Source organism: Octopus bimaculoides, chromosome 12 (genome assembly GCF_001194135.2).
Source record: "Octopus bimaculoides isolate UCB-OBI-ISO-001 chromosome 12, ASM119413v2, whole genome shotgun sequence".
NCBI classification, from domain to species: domain Eukaryota; kingdom Metazoa; phylum Mollusca; class Cephalopoda; order Octopoda; family Octopodidae; genus Octopus; species Octopus bimaculoides.
In genome coordinates, this window is record NC_068992.1 from 54,772,213 (window position 1) to 54,779,712 (window position 7,500).

General features: G+C 35.7%; 1 protein-coding gene across 1 annotated transcript in view; it reads right to left on the bottom strand.

Moving 5' to 3' along the window:
- Positions 1-7,500, bottom strand: part of LOC106870133 (organic anion transporter 3) — a 32,872-nt gene that overhangs the window by 2,695 nt on the left and 22,677 nt on the right. The window lies entirely within an intron of this gene.

The window sequence follows — 7,500 nt, forward strand, 5'->3', positions numbered from 1 at the left end:
GTGCGTAACTGGTACTTATTTAATCGAGCCAGAAAGGATGAAAGGCAAAGTCGACTTCGGCGGAATTCGAACTCAGAACGTAACGGCACACGAAATACCGCTAAGCACTTCGCCCGGCGTGCTAACGTTTCTGCCAGCTCGCCGCCTTAATATTCTTTTCTACTCTAGGCACAAGGCCCGAAATTTTTGGGGAAGGGGCCAGTCGATTAGATCGACCCCAGTATGCAACTGGTACTTAATTTATCGGCCCTGAAAGGATGAAAGGAAAAATCGACCTCGGTAGAATTTGAACTCAGAACATAAAGACAGACGAAATACCGCTAAACATTTCGCCCGGCATGCTAACATTTCTGCTAGCTCACTGCCTCTAGGGAGAACAAAATATTAACTCAATAATGTATATAAATTTAAACCATTTGATACCTACTCACTCTTGGTTTTCTGATACAAAGTTTTCGTGTTAAAGTGACAAAAATTTAAACTTTTCATCAAAATTTCCTTCTTATGCTCCAAATACTCTTTTTTTCTACTCTAGGCACAAGGCCCGAAATTTTGAGGGAGGAGGCCATTCGATTAGATCGACCCCAGTATGCAACTGGTACTTAATTTATCGACCCCAAAAGGATGAAAGGCAATGTCGACCTCGGCGGAATTTGAACACAGAACATAAAGACAGACGAAATACCGCTAAGCATTTCGCCTGGCGTGCTAACGATTCTGCCAGCTCGCCGGCTTATATGCTCCAAATACTAGCTTAATACAGACCAAATTAGTTTACTGAGCTCTTAGTTATTTTCATGAATGATTGAAACAAAGGCAGGTTATTTCTTTAGGAATATAACAAAAAACACAATCTATGTTTACGTGTATGTATGTATGTATGTATGTATGTATGTATGTCATTATTCAGTTTATTTCAAGATTCTTGCCAATAGAGAAAGAATCGGTTTCTAACCTAGATCCAAAGTTCCTGCATTGGAATTTCAACATCAGCAACAGGGTATTTTTGTATGTATGTATGTATGTATGTATGTATGTATGTATGTATGTACAGCATTCCCTCGACTATCGCGGGTGTTATGTACCACCCACCCCTCGATAGGTGAAAATCCGCGAAGTAGAAGCAGTAATATACTGCATATATTTCATTTTATTGTTTTTATAATTTATATATATTTATTTTATTATAAATGGAAAACAACACCACGGAGGAATCGACGTAAGCTTAAATAATAAACCGTGATATGGCGAGGTATTATTGTACATCTATTTAATCATACAATGTACAGCAGTTGTTGAAATTAGCCGTGGGTAGGGTACAAATCGATTAGGGACGGAGACTAATAGACAAAATGGTTATTTCATATATCATATCGGTGAAACTTGAAGCAGATAGACCCACAGATAATAGCGTGTGAATATTGATTTAAAAACACCCTTCGGACAATTCTCTCTCCCCCCTCTTTCTATATATATATATATATATATATATATCGATTACAAAACGGACTGGAAACGATGAAAAATTAAACAATTAGTGAAATAACTGCTCTGACATTTATTCGTTAAATGAATGAAGTCGAAATTCCTAATTTTTCAAGATATCACGATGTTTAGGAAAATTTTACAAAAGGTCACTTCCTACAATCATTTCGTAAAATTGACGCATGTTTTCGTTTTGTTCGTTTCATTTCGTTTTGCTTAATTCCTGTTTAGTTTTAGTATAAAATATTGATTTTTATTTTTCAGAAAACACAGCCATACACTATCAGAGATGTTCTTGGTTGGCTAGTGGTTTTGCCTGAGACCGTTTGTTGAATCTAAAACGATTGTAGCATGTTAGATACATATTGGCTAGCAGAAATATTTCCAAGACTATTAACTTCACGTAAGCATTTATTAATTGGTGCCAAAATTTTTGTCGCACGATCTGCAACCTGATTACTGATATGCTTTTACTGCACCTAATTCATGAGGTTGAGTGAAATTCATGAAAGTTAAAGAAGTGATTTTTAAATTCTCAATCGCAGGATAATGCTAATAATATAGTCTGAGCAGGATGAACTACCCCTATTTTGCAGAAAAAAAGGGTAGGTGGTTAGCTGTGGGACACGAACTCACGTCTCTGTGATTACGCGTCACGATGCTCTGACCGATTGAGCTAAACTCCCCCACTACAGATTCCTCTGCAAATTTAAGATGTATGGAAATCTCGCTTTATGAAACGCTATCATGTGTTAAATTCAAATTACGATGAACGTAAACAAACAAACGAAGTTTGCTTTTAGAAGCGTTGAGATGTCTTAGAAAGTTAAAGAAGTGATTTTTAAATTCTCAATCGCAGGATAATGCTAATAATATAGCCTGAACAGGATAAACTACCCCTATTTTGCAGAAAAAAGTGTAGGTGGTTAATATGCTTCCACAATGCAGTGAAAAGAGGAATGAGGAACCTAACGTTTCAGAACTAAGAAAAAGTAAAAAAATTATTTTGTTTCCTCTCTCAGATGAAGAAACATTAAATTTCTCGGTTAAGATGCAGTTTACAGTTGTAAAAATTGTGAAAGTGAATTATCTTAAAAATAACGAAACTAAATTACGATAGAAATTGAAAGTGACAACAGTGACATCTTATAATTTTCTGAAAGCAATGTATGTGACATAAACGATATATAAGAAGGTGCATATATTTAATATCACACGAAAACCCTTCATATATTTATATAAAATGAAAACAATCTCTTTTACGGGAAATTATATCATCAATGCCCGAAATAAGATGCACAAATAGTTTTTCATGATTTCTAAATTTGTTTCGACGCACATTCTCTTGAAGATATGATTTAAATATATTATCTCTAATCCCACTTGTCTTCTTGGCGAACACCCATCGCCCTTTCTATAATCCGTGTGTGAATGCTGTCATCGTCTAGATCAACAAAATTGAGTGTATGGTCGACAACTTCACGATTAAAGAGGTTGTCAAGACCCACACTGGAAACCCACTTGTCGGATATTAAATGTGTTCTTGCTATTATCCAATACTTTATAATGGACCAAAAGTGCCTTCCCCACTGATTGACAGCAGATGTTGATCTGTTGAATGATGACAAAGTTTATCTGTCAGCTGGAGGTTTGAGACGTCACATGGTTCATGTTGTTGGAGGCAATCATGTATGTAATTGCTGAAGTGTGCAGGCCACGCGCTAGACTGAAAAGTCACACCCGTGCTGCTCACATATGAGAATAATTCAGGAATACATCAGACCAGGGGTTTTCAAACTGTGGTCTGCGGACCACAGGGGGTCCTCAAGGACAAGACAGGGGGTCCGTGGAAAGCCAAGACAGGGGGTCCATGCAAAGCCAAGCAAGCACATCCTTCTCACTAAGTATGTATTAAAAAAATCCTGTGTGTATAATTGACAATAAACCTATTTGTTAAATACTGTTAAATAAATAAATGTAAAAATATATGTTATTTTAAGCAAATATTTATGTATAAATTTCATAAGCGTTTATAAGGGGGTCCCTAAGGTAAAGCCTGAAATATAAAGGGGTCCGCAAGTCAAAAAGTTTGGAATCCCCTGCATCAGACGATGGCAATAATCGAGAACGAGGAAGCAGCCATCATGTATGTATGTATGTATGTATGTATGTATGTATGTATACAGCCATTTCCAATCGGGAGAGGAGCGGCCTGTTTCGCCCGTTCCGAGTTCGAGAGTAGATCGAGGCTATCAACGTCTCCAGGGCCTCCAGTCGTTCACTTTATCGGATGGAATTGTGCGTGGCTCTCCTGCTGGCGCCAAATATCCCGAGGGAAACCTCGGTATGTATGTATGTATGTATGTATGTATTCATATATGCATGCATATATTCATATATGTATGCAAGTATATATATATACATGTATGCATATATGCGTGCATGTATGTATGCATGTATATTTGCACATATGTATGTGTGTGTACATGTATGTATGTATGTATGTATGTATGTATGTATGTATGTATATTTGTACATATGTATGTGTCTGTACTTGTATGTATGTATGTAGGATGTAATTTTCTTTTATATTCGTACTTTTTTTTCTCACCTACTGTCCGCTAAATCTGGAAATATCATCAACTGCGGAGAATTAATCTCCCTGTCAATATGTTTTTCATTTTATATATTTTTCTTTCTGCAAACAAAATTTTTATCACCAGAACATCTCGCGGTTTTATATTCACTAAAGGCAGAATTACAGCAGTTGGGATAAATTTATTCACACAAATTATTCAATATGCTCTTTCCTTTCATTAGATTTTCCACTGATATCCTCACTGAATATTAAAAAGAGATTGTTTTCCTCAACAACTTATCAATAATTTATAATTCTAAGAATTAATTTCCCTCTATTTTAGTTTTGTTTCCTTTTGTTAAATCTATTCAAAATAAATTTAGAAACAGAAATATTTTGCTAATTTTTTTTTACCGAAATCATTATTAAAATTATATGTTGTGTGTAGTTTTCCCATGGATCTTTCTGATTCGGCGGACACCATTTGTTTTCTAACGAAACACTTTCAAACTTGGGATACTGGTAGAATGTGTGATATAAAACAACTTTTTCTCTTAGCCTTGTTAAGAAAAGTTTGTATATTCGAAATTATTTCATGTTAACCCTAAAACCCTAAAGCTAAAACCAGTACAAACGCACGAACGATGTCATAAATAACAGTGCCACCGATAGTTGTTGTTGACAAACAACGGCAGTAATTTTATTCAAGGGAAAAGATCCCATTACATCGCCACAACGTGTTGTTGACAAACCACAGTAGTAATTGTTTTCACCTCAATAGATGTCAGTGATTGGTTGAAATTACCGAAATACGACAACTTTTAGCATGAAATAACTTCGAATATAAATTTTTTTCTCTGTTCTATAAGACAAAATATACAAGTATACGAAGTTTTAAAGTGTTTCGGTAGAAAACATACTAAATAAAAACTAAATAAAAAATGGTGTCCGCCAAATCAGAATGACCCTTTCCCATGAACAAATAAGCATTTGGCTGCAGCTGTGGAAATTTCAGAGTTTACTGAAAACTTTAAAATTTGGTGTGTTAATGTAGTTTTCAAAGCAGAACCCCCAGGATATATTTCACTTTTCCCAGAAAATTCTTTTAAAAAAGGTATAGAGGTTTCAAAAATTTGATAATTTTCACCCAGTCAGACAACAAAATTTGGAAGCTGTCATACTGTGCGTGACATGTTTTAATATGAAACTGTAAATAAATCAATTTTTGCTTTACGCACGACATAACCATCAAAACTTGCTTATTTTTGGGAATTTTCAGGAAATTTTTGCGAGTTTGTATTCTATACTAGGGAATTCATACGAGTATGCACTCCCCCGCCAAAAAGATGGGGGTGTGCGATTTAAGGCCTATTTGATTGTTATTTTTAGCACATCTCTCGACCAGAATAGAAACAGGAGATGATAGGTTTACTCAACTGGGCTAATCTCTCCCTCTCCCTCTCCATCTATCTATCTATCTATCTATTTATAAAGAGCGCAGGGTTACACAATCGAGGTGTTATCTAACACCCAGTGGAACCTCTAGTGCAAAAACCGATTGGTAAGATCGGCCATAATGGATATATAATATTGCCCACATGTCAGATGTTGAAATGATCGCAGAGCAACGTCAAATGAAGTGCTTTGCTTCAAGAACACAATGCGCCACCCAGTCTGGGAATCGAACCACGATCTCGCAATCGTGAGTGCAACACCTTGACCACTGAGTCATGCTGGATGACGCTGCTGATATTTTAGTGTTGCTATGTTTGTTAGTAGTGAGTGCAATGGAAGATCTTCTAAGAGTGACGTTGCAATATTACTCTAAAGTAATGTAGATGTGTCTAGAATATTTGGTTGAATATCTTACTGTTGCTACAAATTACACGCTTCGCGTCTTCGAGTGATTTTTCCATATGAGTGTTCATAGATCTTTGAAGATCTAAATCATTGAAGAATCGTTACAGACGATGAGGATTAGTTAATCCACCTATAGTAATTTGTCGTATCAAATAATGGATGATTACCAATTTATTGATTTCTCTCTAGAAAATTCTAGCAATTGATCTTTACATGTGGGTGAATAGAAATCACAAAGAAAGATCAATAGCAAATTTGAACTCATGACCTATGAGCTGGTTGCCTAAGACCTTATCCATTCAGCCATCATCCCTCTCTTTATCTTCTACAGACATATAGTTTCTCTTTCTTTCTCTCTCTCCCACACACACACACACGCACACACACACATACACACTTACACATGCATATGCACATATGCAGATACAAACGTAGGGTCACAGAAACAGTTGTGTGTACAAGCAATCTGACAAAAACGCATACACATACATAGATACAAACGTCAATTAACGGTCAAGGGGAAAACCAAAGAAACAGGTATTTTTAAACAGTTATTTCTTTCCTGACAAAACAAGCACCTACGCACACTGACACTCCGTCAATTATATTTGCAAATATAATCTCAACTGTGTAGGATTATATTTCACACTGGAAACAGAAAAAAAATCGCTGAAAACTTCGTTCAATCTCAGATATAGAAGAAACGTAATAGTGTTTTCTTAGTTTTTTTTCATCCTTTTCTTAATATTTTCTTTTCAGAAGATATGTTGATAATAAGATACGTTTGATCGACAGAGCGAGGTATGAATAGTATATGAACTCCTGTAGATTTTGGACAATTTCGACAATTTCGTATAAGGCATTTATACAGAAATATCGGTTGTAGAGACAACGCATTTTAGAAAATAAGTGAAAGAAATTGTTTAACAGAAATCCATTCTGTATGGCTTTATTAATTCGCTTAGCATGTATAAATAATACTGCTTGAAGATGCCCTTATTAACTTAACTGCATATACTGTAAAACATTTGTTCAACCAGGAGGGAGAAGGCATGGAAAGAAAGAAAAAAGGGAAAACAAAAACTGAAAAACAATAAAGCTATAGACAGGAGAAAAAAGATGTGATTTATGTGTTGCAGAAAATACATAAAAACAATACTAACCAAATCAGTTAATAGATAAAACAGTAAAAGACGAGGCATTCTCCACATGCTTTCGACAAATCAATTTGAACTACAAACCTGATACGTTCCTTAAAATAAGCAAAGACAATACCATTACACCAAGTCGTTTAGCCAGTTCTCTGTATATTATACGTCGGTTTCTTTGACCAGAGCTAATCTAGGATTTCCCAGTCGTCCCTCAAAGGAAGTCCTGAGCAAAGAAGGGAAACTCTGCCAGTAATAGTGGACAAAGCCTCCGTCAAATCACTACTGTCTTAAAATAGAATGGTCATATACGACACTGCAGTTTCTAGTGTAGAAAAAAAAAGTAGTAGTATCATGCTCGTAATGCGTTTGGTTATAGTAAGGGCTTAGTTTAGATGAAGGGTTAAATAAACAACATTAACAACCCAG